This window comes from Ailuropoda melanoleuca, chromosome 16 (assembly GCF_002007445.2).
Source record: "Ailuropoda melanoleuca isolate Jingjing chromosome 16, ASM200744v2, whole genome shotgun sequence".
Classification (NCBI taxonomy): domain Eukaryota; kingdom Metazoa; phylum Chordata; class Mammalia; order Carnivora; family Ursidae; genus Ailuropoda; species Ailuropoda melanoleuca.
The window spans coordinates 23,672,270-23,694,453 of record NC_048233.1 but is presented as its reverse complement, the minus strand read 5'-3'; the positions used below and the strand labels follow the sequence as shown (position 1 = coordinate 23,694,453).

Genomic DNA, 22,184 nt, shown 5'->3' with positions numbered 1-22,184 from the left:
CACTGATGAAAGAAATTAAAGACGCAAATACATGGATATTCCATGTTCATGGATTGGAAGAGTATTGTTAAAATATTGTTAAAAATACCACCCAAAGTGATCTGCTGTTCAATGCAATCCCTATCAAAACACCAAAAGCATTTTTCACAGAAATAGAATAATCCTAAAATTTGTATGAAACCAAAAAAGACCCCCAAAAGCCAAAGCAATATTGAGAAAGAACAAAGCTGGAGACATCACGCTCCCTGATTTCAAATTATATTACAAAGCCGTAGTAATCAGAACAGTATAGTACTGGCATAAAAACAGATTCATAGATCAATGGAACAGAATGGAGAGCCCAGAAATAAACCCATGCATATATGGTCAATTAATTTATGACAAAGGAGCCAACACTCTACAATGGGGAAAGGACAGCCTCTTCAATAAATGGTGTTGGGAAAACTGGACAGCCACATGCAAAAGGGTATCCTTTACACCCTTCATAAAAAATAACTCAAAATGCATTAAAACTTGAATGGATGACCTGAAACCATAAAACTTCTACAAGAAAACATAGGCTGTAAGCTCCTTGACAATGGTCTTACAGATGATTTTTTGGATCTGACTCCAAAAACAAAGGTAAAAACAGCAAAAATAAACAAGTGGACTAGTTCAAACTAAAAAGGTTCTGCAAAGCAAAGCAAACTATCAATAAAATTAAAAGGCAACCTACTGAATAGGAAACAATATCTGTAAATCACATATCTGTTAAGTGGTTAATATATAAAGTATATAAAGAGCTCTTATAATTCAATAGCAAAACCACAAACAATCTTTTTTTAAAATATTTTATTTATTTATTTGACAGAGAGAGACAGCGAGAGAGGGAACACAAGCCAGGGGAGTGTGAGAGGGAGAAGCAGGCTTCCCGCAGAGCAGGGAGTCCGATGTGGGGCTCGATCCCAGGACCCTGGGATCATGACCTGAGCCGAAGGCAGACACTTAATGGCTGAGCCACCCAGGCGCCCCAAAACCACAAACAATCTGATTAAAAAATGGGCAGAGGGTCTGAACAGACACTTTTCCAAAGAAGACATACAGATGGCCAAAAGAAGACATACAGTAGATGGCCAACAGGTAAATGAAAAGACACTCAACACCAGGGAAATACAAATCAAAACCACAATGAGATATCTATCACCTTATACATGTTAGAATGGCTATTGTCCTAAAGACAAGAAATAACAAGTGTTAGCAAAGAGGTGAAGAAAAGGGAACCCCCGTGCACTGCTGGTAGGAACGTATATTCATGCAGCCACTACGGGAAACAGAAGTGTTCCTCAAAAAATTAAAAATGGCATTACCATATGATTCAATAATACAGTTTCTGGGTATTTATCCAAGGAAAACAAAAACACTAACTAAAAATTATACATGCACATCCATGTTCACTGCAGTATTATTTATGATAACCAAGATATGGAAACAACCTAAGTGCTCTCCATCAACAGACGAATGGATTAAAAAAAAAGTGACATACACACATACACACACACAATGTGGTATGTATGTGTGTGTGTGTATGTGTGTGTGCGTGTGTATATATATATAAATTTATATATAAATATATATAAATATACATATTTATATAAATATAAAAATATATATATATACATATTTATATAAATATAAAAATATATAAAACAGAATATTGTTCAGCCATAAAAAAGAATGAAATCTTGCTCTTTGTGACAACATGGATGGACCTTAAGGGCATTATGCTAAGTGAAATAAATTAGAGAAAGACACATACTGTATGATTTCACTCATGTGGAATTTAAAACAGCAACAAGAAAAAAACCAAGCTCATAGATACACAGAAAAGGTGGGTCTGCCAGGAGGTAAGGTATGGGTGGGTGAAAATGGGCTAAAGGGGTCAAAAGGTATATACTTCCAGTTACAAAATAATTAAGTTATGGGGATGTAATATACAGCATAGTGCCTACAGTTACTAATATTGCATTGCATATTTGAAAGTGGCCAAGACAGTAGATCTTAAAAGTTCCTCACTGCAAGAAAAAACAATGTTTAACTATGTTATGGGAACAGATATTAACCAGACTTATCGTGGTAATCATTTCACAATACGTGCAAATACAGAAACATTATGTTGTACACCTGAAACTAACAGTGTTATGTAAATTATGTCTCAATAAATATTAATACATAAAAAACCTCCTTCTTCCCAGATCTAGCTAGAAAACTGTGATTTTCTAGAACAAATGGCAATAATATAATAGATTAATTAAGGTAACATTACAACAAAAATCCAGGCCATGTGAGCTATGGTCCAAAATTATTTATTGGGAGATCTTAAAATCTTAGGTTAGGGAGAAGCTAATTTTTAATCTCAAGAAACACTATAGATGAAACAACAAAAAGGCACCAGACTTTAGAACCTGGGAGAGTCATTAGATAATCTAAAAACAAAAACTCCAACCAACCAAACCACCAAGCAAACAAAGAAACAAAAATCCCTTAAGCAACCCTAAATAACTTCCAGATTTTTAAGTTTAAAACAAACGAAAATGAATGAATCGCCCAAGTGTTTCAAGGGAAAATAGGCCCTTCCTGCCTCTAGTTAAACAAACTCTTTAGTTGAAGGTTCTGACTCTCCAATTTTGGAGAATATGACTGCTTGACAGGCAAAATACAGGATGAAAATAAAGATAATAGTAATTTGGTAACAAATTATAAACTTCAACTGGCCACCAGCACTTCAAAGTAACCATTAGTCAGAGTTAGTGGGGTTTGTGGTCACAATGTTATAGAGAAGTACTGTCTTCTGTTCTTAAAGTATGAATAGCTAGGACCTTATCAATAAAGAAAAACCAGAAATGGTATTACTGAGGACAAAAGGAGTTACTAAAGAAACACTATTGAGTTATTTCTCTTAATTTCATTTATTTTTTCAAAAAAGCACATTCAAGTCAGCATTTCTTACAACCTTACAATACATTGTCTTATTTTCAGTATTATATATTTTCTTCTCCTAAGAACATCCCTATGAAAAATAGGTAAGGAAAATTTTCATTTCTTTACAAATGGAGGTAAGTAACTTAAAAGTATAATGCTACTTAACTTTAAAGATACGCACAAAAGATAAAGAATTTTCCATGGCCTCACATATTAATTTGGATTGAATTATACTTCAGTCTCTTTGCTGGTGAGGTAGACTATCTATGGAAATATATTTTGACATCAGTTATTTTCTATTTTTTAGTTTGTGTCAGATTTCAGAGGAGAATAAAGAAGAGCACATTTTCTAGAAATCTGAACCCTAAGCAGCAAATAGGACTGATCACTTATTATAGTAATAATACTGGTCTTTGGCTTAAACATGCCAACCCTGAATCCTGGGCTAAGATGCTCTTCAATAATACTGCAGTGAGGAGGAGTCCCTTATATCAAGGGGTCGAGAGACACAGTGGAATATCTGTTTGATCATACGTGCCATTTTAAAAAAATACTATCTTCAGTTTAAGTAGTAGTAAGGTCTGAAAGGAAAAAGGACCATAAATAAATAAGTGAATAAGTAAGCAAGTTAAGTAAATAAAGCTGTAATCCTAACAAGTTTTTATTTCCGCAACTACAGCCATTAACACGGAGTTTTAAATTCAATTGTTAAAGGATTTGTTAAAGGATTCTGATCTATGATTAAAATCTAATGAATTTTAAATTCATTTTCTGCTGATTGTATAAAAAATATAATTTCATTATAACAAACTCTGAGCACTGTCAAAATTTGTTTTTTATTTCAAATACCTATCAAGGAAATTTCCAAATAAACAAATATTATAAATCAGTAAAATCAACTTGCCTTAAAATTTTCTGACATGGAAAAGACTTTTATACGCTATTTAAAATGGAATTTATCCTGAATTCAATTCAACCGTCCACACCAATGAAGACTTCCATAGAAAAATATTGCATGTTTGTTCTTCCTATAAAACAAAGTGGTAATTTATCTTATTTATTATTTCCCAAAAGCAAATTGGTCCAATTTCAAGACACCACTGAAATTTCAGAGAAAGTTAATATAGACACATTTAGAGTATATTTTACCTTGCCTATTAAAAGTCTGATTGTTTGACTACAGATGTCAAGAATGTAATGCTAAAAAGGATTATCAGCTCAGCCTGAACACATACCATGAGCAATTAATTAAGTCTGCCATGGGCACAGGTATACACACATGACATATTTCATCATCCTTCATGTGGAAGCTGCTGGTTAAGAACACATTTTAGTAGTCAGGCAGCTCTGAATTCAAATCCTGACCCCACCACTTATTGGCTCTATGACTTTAGACAAATTACTAGTTTCCTTGGCTGTAAAGTGGGAATACTCAGCCTTAAACTTGTCAGAGCTAAATAACAATGAAGATGAAGAGGTAACTACAACCTGGCATGCAGTAATTACTTAATAAAAAAATAGCTGTTACTATCGCTACAGGAGTTTGGGTCTTTCAGAACTCATTAGTGACTGATCACTGAACGTGATCTTGAAATAGGCAGTGCTCTGCCAAAATCTGCTTCTATAGTGAGTGAGCTTTCACTCAGCGAGTCACTGGACATATGGCAGCAGCCAGCTGTGGCTGCGTGTGTGGCACTGGCAACTCAGGTTGGGCACATGAACACAACTCCGTGAAGCAACAAAAGTCCACACTCTCATATTCTTCAAACCAACGCTACAGGTCTGAGGTTTGTCCCTGCAATACAGAAATGTGCCATTTACTCAGAATGAGGTTTAGAAAAATAATGGTTACAAAAATAGAACCATTTTATTCTTCCTGGGACCACTCACCTACCTACCAAGTACAGGATAAGAACTGGTAATTATACTCTTCAAAGAATTTTAGAAAGAGTCTTAATCTAGGCCTACTCAACACTAGCCACATTGAAAGAAAAAAGACTTCTGTCAACATGAAACCTACTTTAATGACAAAGTATACATATAATGGAAAAAAAATCTTTAAAAATTTAAAGTTAGTTAGAAAATGCTTATGTTATATAACCAGAAAGAATGAACAATATAGCTAAAAAGAAAGTATGGCTTTTTATTACAAAAAGTAAACTTTTTAATAGTTAAACATAGTGTCAAATCTTACGGTATTTGAAATTCTAATTCTGTGATTATGATTTCTAACGAACGGTCTCTGCTACTATTCCAGGTCCTATTACATGATTTTACTAAGCCTGAGTGATTCTGATGAGAAAGCAATAAAATGAGAAGGACACAGGATTTAAGGAGTCAGCAGACCTGGGTTCACTGTGTATTTTAACTGTGTAACCCTGAACTCCCTTAAACTCATGCAGGCTATTTTTTTCAGCTGTAGAATACTGATAAGAATATTTTTCTCATTAGTCTGCTGTGAGCATCACCCTAAGTTCACCTATTTAAGTGTTTTATGAACACCAAAGTGCTGTCCCATCAGGTGGCTATCAGTAGAGAGGCCAGATTTTCCCATGTGTTTATACAATTGACTTGGATTACTGGAAACAGGAGAAAAGCTGGGAGGGAAGTCCTGTGGGCACACCATTTGAAGAGAACTCTGTCCCGTTTATGACTATGAGCCTATATCAACAAAGAACCCTGTGGATAACATGTTGCTGCCTACATGGAAATCTCATCATTGTTTTATTTTGGGAGACAGACTTTCCTTTGATTCTATTAATTTGGGTGGAGGGACAGAGCATGAAGATGGAACAAACCACACCACTCCAAACATTCACATGGAAGGAAATATCACGGACACAGAACACCCAATAAAAAACAAATCTGGATACTACTCATAGTCCCCACATATTTTTAAAAACTCAACTCACTTATATGATTAGCAAAATTATAAATAATCTATAAACACAGTGCCGAAAGTGTGTCAGGAATGATATACTGATAGGAGCCCAGACGGAAAGATGACTTCTCTTCCTCCATCTTCAGAAACACAGGAAGCTGTTTACATCCACTGAAAAAAGGCTTCTCTAAAATTCACACAACTGACACTCAAGTATTCATTGCCAGTTACAATGCTATTTGGGGAAGAAGCAGAGATTTGGTTTTCTCACTTTTTAAATATTAAATGCCTGACAGCTTTTGTTAAAGTCATTTCTAATATTTATTAAGTACTTATCATATGCCAGGAACTGTTCTAAGTGCTTTGAGTGTATCAATTTATTTAGTTTTCATAGTAATCTTAAAAGGTAGTCACTATTATTATCCCTACTTTTTATAAGAGGAAACCATGGCATAGCGAAGTTACAAAACTTGCCCAAGATCACATACTTCATTAGGAGTAAGGCCAGGATCTGAATCCAGGCAGTCTGCAAACAGACCTCAAACCATGAACTAATAAACTCTACCATCTAATAAAAGAAATAATTAAGTAGAACATACATTATACTTAATGGTTTCAAAAAAGCATTTACTGGGGCGCCTGGGTGGCACAGCGGTTAAGCGTCTGCCTTCGGCTCAGGGCGTGATCCTGGCGTTGTGGGATCGAGCCCCACATCAGGCTCCTCTGCTATGAGCCTGCCTCTTCCTCTCCCACTCCCCGTTTGTGTTCCCTCTCTCGCTGGCTGTCTCTATCTCTGTCGAAAAAATAAATAAAATCTTAAAAAAAAAACAAAACTAAAAAAAAAAAACAAAACACTTTCAAAAAAGCATTTACTACACTAAAGGTCTACTATTTGCCACACATATGATAACAAAAGATTTAAAGATACTAGATTTAAACTGAAGTTCATGGGTCAATCTCCGTTTCTCAGTTAATTAATTATGTCCTCACATTTACTTGACTCAGCTATTTGTGGGAATAGAGAGAAGAAGCAGCAAGGGCCTAGAAGAACAATTACTACTAACAAAAATAATATTGCTTATGAAAAAGAATAAAGCTCCTCTGGGAAATATTTGACTAATTTTTCAGAAAATAAGTTCTGGGGAAATTCTCAAAGGACCTCCTGATTATGTAACACTGAATAAAGTCAAATGTCTACTATTTTCAGTGAGGACTTCTTTCCATGAGCGTATGATTGTCAACTCTTAGATATGGAACTAACACAAACTAAAGCAGCATCAGGCCTCAACCCAAAAGAAATTTCAATAAAAACTTCTGTCGTCTGACAGTACTGCTCCCAGATTCATTCATATGTGGCTGCAATATATAAAGGTATAACTTTCACCGTGAAATACCTTCAGATCTAAAAGAAATACAATCATTAGTCAGTTACCTTATATTTCATTCATAGTCATGGACTTCTTGCCATTCCATGAGCCACTTTAAAATGAAGAAAATTTTCTCACTTGTAAATTCAGGGGGCTTTTTCTCAGTCTCATAATCAGCAACTTCCCAATTATAAGAGAATTACTGTCCATATCTCTAACCACCTTCATCCTTTATCTTCAAAGTGTGTCTGCTGCCCACCCCTCCAGACACTTCCTCTTGATGGAAGCTCTTCAGAGCCATCTTTGTGTATCTCTCCTCACCATTCCTTCAGTTGACTCTTATTTTCTATACAAGCACATCTGCACCATCTCTACACATCTGGTCTTAAATGTTCTTTGTATGAGAATCTGTCAACTCAGATAGTATGACCAAGATGGTCTGTGATTCTCTATTATACCTTTACCACCATGGTTCCCTCAGAGGCAACAAGCACAAGACCACATGACAATATTCTCCAGGACACAAAGCCTTGAGAATTCTCTGGGTTCTGCAGATGTTGCTATGAGGCTTCCTTTAGTTTCTGAGGTACGAAGGATATTTCCTCAGATGACCTCAGAAGATCCTTCTCAGATCTACACTGGGCAGAACAAGAAACTCAATTCTTAAGACTAACAAGATAAGTGATAACCTCCTATCACCCCTGGATTCCAAAGATGGAAAGACATAATGGTACCAGGGCCCTTAAAACTTAAAAATAACGAATGTACTAAGCTAGAGAGGGACAGTTTCTACTCTAGTCTTCGTAAACAGAATTGATCCTAACCAGTCTCCCTTCTATCCCCCAGTTCTCTCTCTCCAGACTCTTAGGTACCCAAAATTTCATGTTCCTGGCCCAAAGGCCCCAACCAATCATTCCCCACTCTGTCTCATCACTAACAATAGAATTTTGCAGCCCAGAAGCATTTCTTTTCTTCTTTACCAAGTCTTCCTTATGTTGGTTAGTTGCCAAAGTCGACCAGATATGAAGGAAGGAGAGAACTATCAGACTGACTAAAGCATATTAATCTCCAACTGGTAATATGAAAAGAGATAATTAGGGAAAGAGAGTTCTCTATTGTTCCTTAAACCACAGTGCCCATTCTCAGGACCAGGGGAATGAGGTGGTGTGTAGCAAGCAGGGCACCTACGGTGCAAAATGCAAGGAGGCATCATTCTCAAGTGCCAACACTGTGTTTGCATGACTCTAAAAGTGAGTGCCTCCTTATATGTTTTTGTGCCCTTGTAGGTGCCTCACTTTCCTTAGTCTAAAGGCCCTGTGCCATTCTGCCTATAAGTCAAAATGGTTAAGATGTTAGGCTCTTAACACCCATCTCTCCACCCAAACCAAGCTCATCCATCTTGTTTAGCTCATTGCTAAATCTAAGAGTCAGTTTATCACTCCCTCCTCCTGATACACTTTCTTCATTTGGCTTCTAGAACACCTGCACTCTCTCTCTTGTTTTTCCTCCAACCTCATTGGTATTCCTTCTCAATCTCTTCTCTAAGCTTTATTTGTTTGAGAATCCCAAATCTCAATCATAGGTCCTTTATTCTTTTCCATTTATATTCACTCCCTTGATTTCATTCAACTTGATTATTTCTTGAAATACCATATACTTGACAAGTCCCATGTATTTCGAGCTCGGACCCCTCTCTGAACTTCAGACTCACATTCAGATGCCTAGTCAACATTGCTACTCTTATGTCCAGCAGACATTTCAAACTCAACACGTCTGAAAAGAACCCCTACTCTTACCCCCCTTATCTGTTGCACCCACACTCTTTCATCTCAGTTAAAAGCAACTAGAATGCATCCTTTTAGTTGCTTGGGCCCAAAGGCCTAAAGTTATCCTTGACTTCTTTCTCTCATAAGCCTTATGTAATGTCAGGAAATCCTGTCAGCTCTATCTCTATCTACCCTACCATAACCGCTAACCTGAATAACTGCAAGAGCTTCCTAATGAGTCTTCCTGCTTCTACCCTTGTGCTTCCTCCACCCCCAAACAGGCTATTCTCAACAAGAAATCCAGAAAGATATAAAAGAAAAATACTTTATAACAGAGAGACATGAACTTAAATATGTAAATGACAAGACATAATGAAGCAGTCAGACGCTTATGCCTTTCCAGGCACACCTTGTTTTATTCTGCTTTGCTTTACTGCACTTTGCAGAGCCTGTGTTTTTTACAAATTGAAGTTTTGTGGCGACCCTGCAACAAACAAGTCTCTTTGCACCATTTTTTTTAAAGAGCATCTTCTCACTTTGTGTCTCTCTCATATTTTGGTAATTTTCACAACATTTCAAACTTTTTCATTATTATTATATTTACTATGGTGATCTGTGATCAGTGATTACCACTCTGATGATGGTCAATATTTTTTAACAATAAAGTATTTTAAATAAAGTTATTAACATTTTTTTAGACAAAATGCTATTATACATTTAATAGACTATAGTGTAAATATAACTTTCATATGCACTGGGAAACCAGAAAATTCATTTGACTCGCTTTATTGTGCTGTTTGCTTTACTGCAATAGTCTGGAACTGAATCTGCAATATCTCTCAAGTATGGTTATACCATAAATGCAACAGCTTTAAGTGCAGGTAGAAACTCAAATACTACAAGGGGGACTGCTGTCTGTGGCATGGTTATTAAGCTGGGGAACAATTCTTTCAAATCCTGAATTAAATATGTTTTTCCTTGATTTCCATAATGGTTGCATTCCTGGAAAACTCATTATATATTAAGACTATGCAAAAATGCTTTGTGTATACATGTAAAAGGTTACATTCAGCTGTGGTTTTTCAATAGGAAAACAGAGTGAGGCGTTCGAACAGCACTTTGTGGAACTGTCCCGTGTACCACAGGATGCCTGGCATCTCTGTTACCCATTCACTAAATGCCAGGAGCATTGTTTCAATCATTGGGATAACCAACAACGTCCTCACAAATTTCCTAAACACCCCTGATGGTGGAACTACTCCTGTTTAGAAACACTATTCTAGAAATACAGTCTCTGATCCAACAGAATCTCTTGACTCTGCGGTTTAATCAGAAGCAGCATGAACAACATATTGAAAAGCACAAAGTGCCAGCCATCTTGAGTGTGGAAATTAAATTTATTCAGAAATATTCTGGTGTATGCATTGGTTCTCAGCCCAGATAGTCCCCTTGTCCTAACATGTTATTGGAGCTTGGCTTTCTTGTGAGCTGGGGATGGATTATGATAGCCAACAACTATGCATTACACATAATTTGAAATCTAGGACTTCCATTTTGCAGTAGAAAAATGGATGGGGGAAGTATAAGTGTACAGGAAAGAACATGAACTGATTAGGGTTGTAAGAAATATATTCACCTATTTGACAGATTTTTATCTAGGACCACAAATACGTGTAGAAGAGTTTCTGCCCTAGAGAAGATGTTTAAAGGGAGCAAATCAGTCTCCAACCAGGTCTTGGTTTCTTCTAGTTCAAATCTGAATGCTCACAATGCTTTCCAAGTAAAAAATAAAGATTTCATGTGTATGCTATAGTACAGCACAGGGAAAATACAAAATGAAGCAGGCAAGATGGCACAAGAACTAAGGTAGTCACCCGTATGACATTATTTTATTTTTCACATGAGGATATAAATATTACTATATGAAATTACTATTTTGTTGATAGTAAAAATCATTATTTATATTTCTACTTCTTGATATAATAAAAAGATGGAGTATATACATTCAAACAATTCTTAGGAGCAAACTAGAATAGAAATGGCAGTTAATATCAGCATTTTTTTTCTGAAAGTGTTATTTGCTGAACAAAAAAAAAAAGCAATTTTTAATCATTTCATCCCTCACACAATTCACATTTTGACAAGGCAAGATTTGCAAAAAATTTGCACAGTAAAATTGTCTGGTGGCTACAGAGCAGCTCACAGGAGAAAATGTTAACAAAATGAATGGAATGTTAAATCAACTGGCTGAAAATAGTATAGCTTTTAATGTTATTTATATCTAATTTTTAAAAAAGATTTTATTTATTTATTTGTCAGAGAGAGTGAGACAGAGAGAGAGCACAAGCAGGGGGAGAGGCAGGCAGAGGGAGAAGCAGACTCCCCGCTGAGCAAGGAGCCTGATGTGGGATTCGATCCCAGAACCCTGGGATCATGACCTGAGCCGAAGGCAGAAGCTTAACCAACTGAGCCACCCAGGCATCCTATATCTCATTTTTTAAGTGCGAACATTTTAAAGTAGCAATATCCTTTTGAGGTATGAGGATATCAAAAATTTAATATCTTAAGATTACAGAGAAATTATTAAGAATAAAGAATGTGAGTAATCTTTCTCCCTACAGAGATTTCTGAAGTTTAGGTTGCTCCAAAACATTAACACTTGCACTTCTTTTCCAAATAGAACTTTATCTACTTATAATTTTGATCCTTTCAATACAATAAAGCCCAGAGACACATAAAAGGTTGTTTGTACCAATTAGAATAATAATCCCATTTTTTAAATTAGTCATCTCCTTCCCATCCACATTCATATTTACACTTAGTTAAGCCCCAAACACATTCTGCTCTTATGTGCCGTTCTAGGCTTTGCATATGCTATTTCCCAGGCCATTTTCAAAGGCTTTCTCCCCACTTCCTAAAAACCTACTCACCTTTACACACTTAACTTAAATGGTATCCACAAGCAGCCTTCCTTCATTTTTGCACAAACTTCTTCCCCATATGCTCCCATCACACCTTCTTCATTGCACAATTGCATAATTTATGACATAACTAAAATCATTCACTACCTGTCTGTAAGCCTGAAGACGGTGCAATATCAGGTCTGAATGTAGATTTGCTAATGAAGAGAACAACTATGGAGGATAATGGTGAAAATGCTGTGGTCATTTTGGAAAAGACCCAAATCTTGAGGCCTATTACTTCCTCCAGTTTTGTGTTGTTAAAATTTATTTATAAATTATAAGAAAATCAAATTTGGTGTATATATATATATTACCAATTATTCTATTAATTTTTAAGGTTTCAGCTAGATTTTTTTTCCCAAGAAAGAAATATATCTCTGCAGCTGATGTGCAAAACAAGTGTCTTTCATTCACACAAAGTCTATTAAATGCATAAACATTCATATTTGAAATATTTAAGGAAAAAAATCCTATTTAGACTATGAATCATCCAAAAAATAGAAAAGCACAAAAGGAAAAAAAAAAAACACAAAAAACATACCACAGAGAATTTACAGGGAAAGTAGGTGTCGTTCCTTAATACGATAGTTCATGCCTTTCAATGTTAAAAAGTGCTTAATTGACGCAATATAGACCAACTCTCCATTGTAAACTGAGGAACCACATGTGCAGTTGGTTATGACTACCACCTACCATGTCCAGTCAAATGAACTACAAAGACACACTAAGGAAGTATATAACACAGCTATACACAACACTTATCCATCAGCACAGCTAAAGTAATTTGCACAGACGGACAGGGGAATTAACAGGTGTCTAATTTCCACATATATACTGTGTTTTATGTGATCACAATTTGATTTAATCTTTACAGGCACCCTATGAGCTAGTTATTGTTAACCTCAATTTAACGAGTTTCAGGAACTAAAGATCAAAGAGATGAATGTGACCTCACTTGTCCTATATCCTCATTGTGTCATTCAATGACAATGACCTGTGTTCTCTGAGCATGAACTGTGGTCAGGCACTATGCGTATACCCCAAGTGACCACTCATCCTGGTTTGCCTAGAACAGCAATGGTTTACATCGTTATCCCAGCATAATTATCTATAGTGCCATGTTTCACTCTCCAAAGTGTCTGGTTTGAACAATTATATAGTTTCCATAAGTACAGAAGAGTGAAAGGCTGCTTATATAAAAGTATATCTAGCCTAAGTCTGAAACACGATTGAAGCACTTGGGGAAAACATCACTCTTTAAAAAATAAAAAAAGGTGATAATTATCATACGCTGAATTTTGTACATGCTAAGACCTTTACATATACAGTTGATTCTGACAGGTCTGAACCGTGTGGGTCCACTTTTTATGTGTATTTTTTGATAAATACAGTATAGAGTGTAAATGTATTTTCTCTTCCTCATGAATTTAACATTTTCTTTTTTCTAGCTTATTTATTGTATGAGTATAGTATATAATACATATAACATCCAAAATATTTTTTAATTATTTATGTTATTGATAAGGCTTTCAGTCAACAGTAGGCTATTAGTAAAGTTTCTGGGGAGTCAGAAGTTATATATGGATTTTCAACTTCATGGAGATGGGTACCCCTAACCACAGTACGTTTAGAGTCCACTGCATAATTTAATCTTACCTAACATCTGAGTAAGAAAACTGGAGTTTAGAGACTAAGCAGTCGAGGTCACACAATTAATAATGAGATAAGCTGACTTGTACCCAGATTGATGAGTTCAGATGATACATGGCAGTTTTTGACAGCTTCTGAGACATCCCAGAAGGAAGGGATAAGGATGAAGCCAGAATCCAGGAAGATTTATCAAGGTTGCCCTTCTTGCAACGGGAGTCTCTTTCCTCTAAGTCCCAGATCTTTGGTTTTACTAAGTGGTGTTAATGTATGTGTACGTGTGTGTTGTGTTGTGCTCTCACAGAAACATTAAAAGAGAAGGGTTTAACCCTTCTCAAAACGAAGAATATGCACAGAGGCAAGGCAAAGACTGATGCAAGGATGCTTGTTGGAGACACAAAGACTCTAGAGTTAGCATGATCATGGGGAGATTTTCATAAGTTTTGAAACTGGAGGTTTAAGAGAAGTTTCCCTAGGGGCGCCTGGGTGGTGTAGTCGTTAAGCGTCTGCCTTCGGCTCAGGGCGTGATCCCAGCGTTCTGGGATCGAGCCCCACATCAGGCTCCTCTGCTATGAGCCTGTTTCTTCCTCTCCCTCTCCCCCTGCTTGTGTTCCCTCTCTCGCTGGCTGTCTCTGTCAAATAAATAAATAAATAAATAAAATCTTTAAAAAAAAAAGACAAGTTTCCCTAAATTTCTAAGGAGCCAAGTATACTCTGGTTGAAATATGAAAGAAAGGAAGAGTGAAAGACGGAAAGAGAGTGCAAGCTCAAGAGTTTATCACCTGGCAATAAAAACTATGCTTCCCATCTGGTGTGAATCTTCTTTACTTGGTGAGACTATATATTCCTTAAGGGCAGAAAATATGGATGCTGTCCTATCTACTTTAAGAACTTCCATGAGGTCCACTCTAAATAAAAGAAATTGCCTTTCTAAAATTAGAAGGGATGTTATGGTATCATTACTACCTTAGTATTATCTTAGTAGTATCTAAGAACAAAAATTGATTTTGTATTTTGGCCCTGTTTAATTTTTATATTCTCCCTACCAACATTCAGGTAGATAGAGGCACCATTTCAATTTATAGGGACAGAAATCAGGTCACAGAGGATGATACTCACTGGTGCAATCAGGAGTAAACTCAATCATAGTCTCATGTATATCAAGTAATTACACACTATCCTTATTTTTATATATAAACTCAGCCAAATGGAAGAATAATAAACATTCATTGAACTCCCACCAATTCAACATGCAGTCTGATAATCATTTCTACCTTTAAGTTTATTCTGGTAATTAAAGGAGCCAATCTGTAAAGAATCTTGTGTAATACACACACACGCAACTATTATTCTAAGTTTAAAAAGGCATAAATACATGTCATAGGTACACATTTTCTGCAAAGATACCCAAGAAACTGTTAACAATGGTTACCTTTAAGTAGAGGAAATACAGAGGAAAGTATCTTGAAAGTATCTAGAAAGTAATCTTGTTTTTCACTTTATACCTTTGTACACATTTTAAATTCACCTGTATTACTTTTTAAAAAATGAGCAATTTTTTAAAAAATACAAGGACTAATGCTTTGCTCAAAACCTCTTTTCTAGAATTTCAGAAAAATAGAAGGTATCAGACATGTTTTGTCAGAAAAGCAATTTTTAGTATCAAGCATTGTCTTAGGAGAAAATTAAACAAACAAACCTGAAAACTCTTGTGACAATGTAAAAGCAAATTTCATTTAAACTTAAAAGTGGTTCATCTGTCATTAACTGCAATTCTTTAAAGAGCATGCTTCCTGTTGTTGGGAATTGGCTCACCACGTTCACCTCAGGGATATGTGCCCTGTGATGAGACAGGTTCAAGGCTGTGCCAGGACATTTTCAGGGTCTTACATGCCAGAGAGACTGAAGTTCTTCCTTAGTCACAAAGGAGTGGTGGTACCCGCAAATCCATAATTATTGGAAAAAACAAGTCCACTGTTAAAAGCTGTATTCAGGAAGAACAGCACAAAAAAATTAAACAAAGTTAACACTTAAGACTTCAGAGGCACAGCATCTCACACTGGGTGTATTTCCTAAAAATTATTAAATTTCTTGCCTAGGTGTAATTGCTGTAAACAAAAGAGTAGAGTCAATGGGAAAGGGGAGAGAAGGGTAAATATCAAAATATAATTAAAATAACTGTCCTAATTCTCCCACTTAATACATAAAGATTTTAGTAAGTTTGATTCAATGTCACTGGCAATCAATATTTGAACATTTAAACTGCTGTGGCACTTGATACATAGGCATGGGGAAAAGGCTGACATTTAAACACCGGAACACATTGCTTTTTATCATTCTCAGGGATGTTGGGCCCCATACTCCCAGGAGGCATAAGGTGTACACCAAAGTCTAATACGATGCACAGGTATACACCACAGTCTAACATGAACGGTAGCCGGGGAGTGCAGTTTGTACAGCACTAACCAGACACTCTGATGATCTCCATGTTATTTAATCCTGTACATAATCCATCTCAATAAATGTTTTTACAATAATTTTTTTCAAGAAGATAGCTAATGAAATCTTACACATTTGATTAACCTTAGATTTTTAGAAAACTAAATCTATTTTCAAATTTCTGATTATAAATATATTTGTTTTAGAGAATCTATAATAATAATTTGATAATAATAATAATTTTCTTGTAGTTCTACCACTTGCAGATAATCATCATTAACACTTTGTATATTGCCTCCTCATTTATTTTCTATGTAAATATACTTAAAAATACAAAGTTATAATACAAGGTTATAAATACAAGGTGTCCTGACATTGTTCCTTTTTAGGTTACTCTCATTTTTCCATTTCGTTAAATAGTAAAAAAATTATCTATAAATAAGCAGGTATGTAAATAGGTAGGTAGGTAGGTAGGTAGGTAGACGGATTCCATTACTGGCTGCAACACTGTCTACCCTGTAGTTGCATCATATGAGCATTCTGATCCATCTTCTCCCACAGCCAACATTAGGAATTATATTGGTCTATGCTACATTTTACATAAAGGTCACTCATATATGTCTCACGTTCATGTTTTTGAAACTTCAATGATATAATATCCCAAATATGACATTCCTTTATTAAGTACTAAGACTAAACAAATCTTTAGGTCTATATGAAGTTTAATAGTTTCCTGCCCATGGGTCATTCACATTTCTTCCAGAGTTTAATCCTTGGCATAAATTTTTGTTGCTACTATGAATGGTCTCTTTTTTTCTATTTTTGAACTGATTATTACTACTATACAAATCATGATATTTACAATGGAATTTTACTATATTAGTTTGAGTATCTTGGGCATTTTTTATTATCTACAAATAATTTTGTCCTTTCCAATAGTTCTCTTTTTCTGTTCTTAATTCATTGGCTAGATTTCCAGAGTTACATTAGTACTGATGAAGCAAGTATGCTGCTAATTCTAACAGGAGACAAAATTCTAGTGTTTCACCATTATTAGTATTTTGGCTATTGACAGGCTGATTCCTAATTTCTTTATAAAATTGCAGATACTTCCATAAAATATTTATAGTAAATATCTCTAAACAGGGAGAGAATAGGTGATTATATTTTCCTTCAGTTTCCCAGTAAATGGATTATCTAGGTTTTCTACATCTACCTTATACTTTTTAAAATTCAAATTCTGATTTACGTTTTTTTTTTTTTAAGATTTTTTATTACCTTATACTTTTTAAAATTCAAATTCTGATTTACGTTTTTCAAAATACTATCCATTTTATTAAGAGTCTCATACATATGTGGAAAAGTTTCTACAAGAGTCTTATCATTTTTATCTACAGATAGCTACAGTTACATCTAAAAACTGCTAAATTTGTATATTATTTTTATTAATTAGACTAGTCACAAACTCTTCCAATTTTTTTTGCCAAGTTTCCAAAAATGAACGGACACACACACCTTTATCTCCTTATTTCTCCTAATGTTCCTTGCTTAAGGAGACTGTTTTTCACTCCAAATTACCTTGATTAGTAATCAGTATCTTGCAAAAAGCAAGAGTGAAGCAAACCCTAAAAACGGTTTGTCTTTAGAAACAATATTCTACTGTCCTTTGTGAACGACAGCATATCTAAAAAAATGCCTAGATACAAATTTCTCAAAGTAAACTTACTCTGCTAATAAAAATGATACCTCATCCTTTTAATTTAAATACATTCATGGTTAAGTACAAGATGCCATAAAATAAATATATTAACAATTTGTATTAGGAAAATCCCAACATTCCCAGATCAGAGTTCTATGAAAATCAGATTCGAATACTTTTAATATTAAAACTGGCATGTTAACAAATGTATGTGGCAATGTCTTAAAATCCTTATCAAATTCTGTTTTTTTCATATTTTATTAAGTAACCGTTATATTGAACACCTATCTTGTCTTCTGACATAGTTTGAGATACATTATCAGAAAATGCCAAGTTCAAATATAAACAAGCTAACTTTTCATTTTTACTCTGCCAGGGAAATTTCAAAGTGCTAAAAAATGCAAGCTGCTACTCATCTTCTAAAAACAGAAATGAAATAATTAGATCACAATTGATGGCTCCTTTCTCAGAGGGGGAAAAAAAAAGATGAATGCAATTGGAATGTTTATTGTCACTGAAATTCTTCAAGCCTGGATTCCAAGTATGGGTTTGATGCAGGTTACTATGACAACTTAAATTACAGAAAATGTCCCCCCTTCTTCTACCAAGTTTTTCTGCCAAAAGATCATTTCGAGCCTCCTAAAATCTGTGTGCACGAATTACCTATAACAATAAACATCTCTTTACCAGTTTTATTTAGAAATGCTCCCATCTAAACCATTAAAACCAAGTATAAGCTTATAAAAAATAAATTCCACTAAATCTACATGGGGCAGAAAACCTAACCTGAAACACGAACACACACACACACACAGCTTAAAATATGCAATGTTGAGAGTATTTTGAAACTACTCCCCACTACCAGAAGCACAATATACTACCATCATAAGCTTCATTACAGAAACTATGGGAAATTACTTACAAGGCAGTTTTGAAAGATTATAGGGCTAAGTCCTGCTTATCACTCTTTTCCCTTTATTAGTACCTTTAACAGGAAAGTACCAGAAAAGGGGGATGGGAGAAAAATGCAGTCCTATTCCAAACAAAGAGAGAAGCAAATAAATTATCTGCAAAACCTTATTTTGTTTTATGTAATCTGTCTTTTTAACATAAAATAGGAGTTTTAAAGTTTGTTCTCAAACAGCCTCAAATTTACAAATCTAGGAAAAGAAGCCTTGTGATAAATAAAATGTGAATTATTCTCTATCATTCCCTAAAAGAATGAATAATGGCTCAGGAAAAACTGCATCATTGTGGAGAAAATGTAATTTAGTAGAAATATTCTGACTGTAAGATATTAAAAATTTAAAGCTGCTCCATAAAAAAAATTAAGGTAGTTTTACAGCGTAGCAATACTGAGAATTCAAAGCTGGTTTTGTTGCTATTGAAGTTAACATGACTGAAATTAGATGCTTCATTCAAAAAGGTTTAGGGAACTCACATATCCTCTTTCAATGAGTAAACTGGATTATTTCAGAAGCCAGCAAGAGCAAAACAGTTTTCTGTATAATTCTACCACATCCAGGAATGGTTCCTTTATTTAAAACAGACAAAACTCCATTTAAAAACGGAAAACAAGGCAGTAAGCTAAGGAAGTCTCTATGCACTTGAAGTCAAGAATCAAAGGCTGTTAATTTTTAGCATACTAAACATTTGAGAAGAAATAGCAAAAGATTAACTCTTTATTTTTTTATTTTTTTTTTTTAAAGATTTTATTTATTTATTCAACAGAGATAGAGACAGCCAGTGAGAGAGGGAACACAAGCAAGGGGAGTGGGAGAGGAAGAAGCAGGCTCATAGCAGAGGAGCCTGATGTGGGGCCTCGATCCCATAACGCCGGGATCACGCCCTGAGCCGAAGGCAGACGCTTAACCGCTGTGCCACCCAGGCGCCCCAAAAGATTAACTCTTTAGCAGCAAACTCCAAGCAACTCCTATATCTCCTACCTGTATGAGGGGATAACTACCCGTGTCTTAGAAGAAACAAAAACTGAAACATTCAAACCCAAGTGTATACAATCTCTAAACATTAAATCTGAATTCCTCTTGGTATAACTTTTACATAATTCCTCCAAAATAGAAAATAATTAATGTAAAGAAAAGATTTACAGAATAGCTTTATCGGTTATGAAAGCTAAATCTAAAATTTAAGTGACTACACAATTATGGAGAGAACTGTGGTAAGTGGGACTATATAATACATTTTGTTCCTTATACTTTTCTTCTTTAGACTATATTGCAAATAACAGGGCTTACCTAGAATTTTTCAGCTCTGACAAGGATATAACAAAACTGCTCTATTAGAATCAGACTGTCTTTCACCTTCAACACTTGGGGCCTTCTAGTCATGGATTTTGCTACTGCCACCAGCAGTGCAACAGAGTCTATAGGAAGAAAACTGAACAAGCGAGGATATGGACTTGTGGTTTTAGGAATCCATTTCCCTCCACATAGTTTAGCAATTACTACAAGGCTCTAAGGTTATACTTTTTATTTCAGGGGGGAATTAATTTATGTAAGACCTTCAAAAATCATCGTTGAGGCAAAAATGCAAGCACATAACTTTTGCAAATGAGGAACTAAGGAATTTACAAGACAGCGTGCTGGTTGGTGCCCTTAAAGAGTTTATTCACCTGTAAAATGTGAACAGTTTATTCAGAAGTGATTCACATACTACAAACAAGGTCAAATTGTTTTCCCTTCTGAGACCAATGAGTCACTTTAGAGTTCAAGACAGGATACACATCAAGCATACAAAAAGCAAGTGAAAATTAATTCAGTTGTATGTTCCCACCTCAAGAGACTCTGTGACCCCCTTTACTTAATGAAGCCAATTACACTATTTAAAGGATGGAAGCTCAAACTGTAAGCTATTTCAGACCTATCAAACTATAAGCTATTTCAGACCTTCCAATTTTCACTGTTAGAAATACTTTTCTGCTTTAAAAGAGGCTGCTATCCATCGATTGATGAATGGATAAAGGTGTGATACATATATATTCTAATATAATAGAGTATTATTCAGCCATAAAAAAAGAATGAAATCTTGCCATTTGCAACAGCATGGATGGAGCAAGAGAGTATAATGCTAAGTGAAATAAGTCAGAGATAGACAAATACCATCTGATTTCACTCATATGTGGAATTTAAGAAACAAAACAAACAAGCAAAGGGAAAAAAGAGAGATAAAGCAAGAAACAAACTCTTAATTATAGAGAACTGATGGTTACCAGAGGGGAGGGGGGTGGAGATGGGTTGAATAGGTGATGGGGATTAAGGAGTACACTTGTTTTGAAGAGCACAGGGTGATGTATGGAAGTGTTGAATTACCATATTATACCCTAGAAACTAATATAACACTGTATGCTAACTAACTGGAATTAAAGTAAAAACTTAATCAATCAATCAATCAAGAGCCAATTTAAAGCATGAGTAGAATAATGCTCAGGAAACCTAAGAGTGGTGACATACTAATTTGCAAAAATTTGCTTCAGATTTAATGCTATTAGTGTCAACCCAAATTTGAACCTAGGGTTTATATTTTACTGTTGCTAATTTAACTTCATACTTACCTAAATATAGGGCTTACAGATGATGATTCTTAAGAGTTCACCAGTGAACACAACCTCTCAAAATCTCCCAAAATTTTGAAAAGTTGTTTTTAAAATGTCACTTTAAATGATACTCTTCTAGGACATATGCAAGGAGTACAAATTTGCAGACTCACCTTACGGGCGGCGCTGGAGTCCCCAAGTGGGAGGAGTGTTGAGGTAGTCTTGAGGAAGAGTAGAGCACCAGACAGGTATTCTAGGAAGAGGTACACAGGCACCTGAAAAGGTACATAAGTGTTCTTACAGTCCTGGCTAATTTTTATCTTAAAAACGCTAAACCACCCCATTTTAACTTATAATCCTCAAACAGCAAAATACAAGTTTTAGCTTCAAAAGTCTTCCCAAGCAGAATTTTTCAGCCCCTCTTTGACCTCCCCCCTTACTCGTCTGAACTACAATACTTGTGGGGTGAGTTTGTTTTCTGTTTGGTTTCAATTGGCATTTTTCTGCCATTGAAAGAAGAATCTCAGTTGTTTCTGAAAAAGGTCATTTGATGGGTGTTCTAGGAAAGGCTGTGTGCCACCTTTTTCTCCTGACCAAAGCTTCCTGAGATACCGCAATAATTTCTTGAAAGCAGTTTAGCAGTTAGACATTTGGAAAACTGCCTAAAGCCAGGGCCTAAAAGTAAACATTGAAGGAGAGATCTCAGATTTTCAGTCTTCAAAATAAAAACAAAAACATGCCACACTTTTCCTTGGTGAGTATAAATTATTACCACTAGCTAACCTAAGAAAGAGGGTAACTTGGCACCAGTTCTTTTGACCATTCTATTGCCTAATGCTGTGAGAATGTGAAACTCTGCCATTAGTTATAAAGAAAGCCTAAGAAAGAAATCTTGGCCACAAGGCGGGAAT

At 35.3% G+C, this 22,184-nt stretch overlaps 1 protein-coding gene across 2 annotated transcripts in view; it reads right to left on the bottom strand.

Annotated features, from left to right (window-relative positions):
- Positions 1-22,184, bottom strand: part of RASSF8 (Ras association domain family member 8) — a 126,134-nt gene that overhangs the window by 67,456 nt on the left and 36,494 nt on the right. The window contains exon 2 of one of the 2 annotated variants that reach the window (XM_034646203.1): positions 21,447-21,548. The exons of the other annotated variant lie outside the window; for it this stretch is intronic. The gene's annotated coding sequence lies outside the window, so the exon portion shown is untranslated. The remainder of the gene's footprint in view (positions 1-21,446; positions 21,549-22,184) is intronic. 2 annotated transcript variants of the gene reach the window in all.